Raw genomic sequence first — 1,215 nt, 5'->3', positions numbered from 1 at the left:
TTTTTCATATGTATGTTTTATTTTATTTCATTATTTTCTAAGGGCTCTTTTTTTATAGAGTTTAGGTAGTCAATTTTGAAACATAACTATTTGTCTTTATTTTTAATGCCACCACTGCTATGCTTGTCTTGTTATGTGACAAACATTTTTAAGATACGCTTATATACACACACCTATCCCATCCCTCTTTCATGAAGTAAAAAAAGGGAGTTGGAATATGTTTAGCTCTAACTTATTTCCTTTTTTTCAAGCTGGCAGTTAATAAAAGCAAAAGTCTGTGTTTTTCTTAAGATGTTGCTGGCAGGCAAAAAAGACAGACTAAGTGCCAGTTTGTACGTCACAGCATAAAAGCTTGCAATGTCACAGAAATTTATGCCATGGCACTGGATAGCAACTGGTTTTAAAATGAAGAGCCTCAGGTAATCTTGTGCTATTGTAATATGGTGAATTCTGGCATTGACCACATTAAAAAAGAAAATAGCTCAGAGACTGAGTCATCTAAACAAAGGTCTGCTGCTCACCAGTGTGTGTAGGCATTCTAGAGGCGCCAATGTGGAAGAAGATGAGTTCTTTTTGGAGACAAAAGGAGTAATAGCCCAACAATTATTAGATTAGTAAAATCAGTTAAAGAGTTGTGAGCAACACAAATGGAGAAGGACAGTTCCAGCAGGACATTCTCCAGCAGGCTGGGAGAAACTGTTGGCATAAACAAGCTGCTTAGTTGTGAGTGTTTAGATGAAAACTGGGTCAGAAGTCCTGATACTAGGAGGGGCAATTCAAGAAACAAAATGGGCTTGGACAAAAACTATGTGGGTATGGTGTTCAGGAAAATGAAGAATCAAATGTGTTTGTGTGAAGATTTATCACCCTGCTCAATGAGATGCTCAAACTGCAGTGTATGAAATGTGTCAGCAAGAGATGGAAATGAAAAAAGTGGATCTGCTGACAGTGGATATTAGCACACAAAGTTACTAGACTAGACGAACATACCTTTGTACCATACTGTACCAGGGAACTTTATTATAAAACATCCCCACGTTATATTAGTTAAGGGAAACTATCATTTTACTCTTTCCATATTCTAAGCAATTTTTCAAATCATTAAAACAGATTTTATCTTGTATCTACATATAGGTAACTACATATTAACATAGCATTCTTTGGAACAGCGTCTATTCTAGAGGTACCGATTTTTTCTTGACTGAGTCCAATGTT

This window comes from Cinclus cinclus, chromosome 1, assembly GCF_963662255.1.
Source record: "Cinclus cinclus chromosome 1, bCinCin1.1, whole genome shotgun sequence".
NCBI classification, from domain to species: domain Eukaryota; kingdom Metazoa; phylum Chordata; class Aves; order Passeriformes; family Cinclidae; genus Cinclus; species Cinclus cinclus.
Note: the sequence above shows the minus strand (reverse complement) of the source record.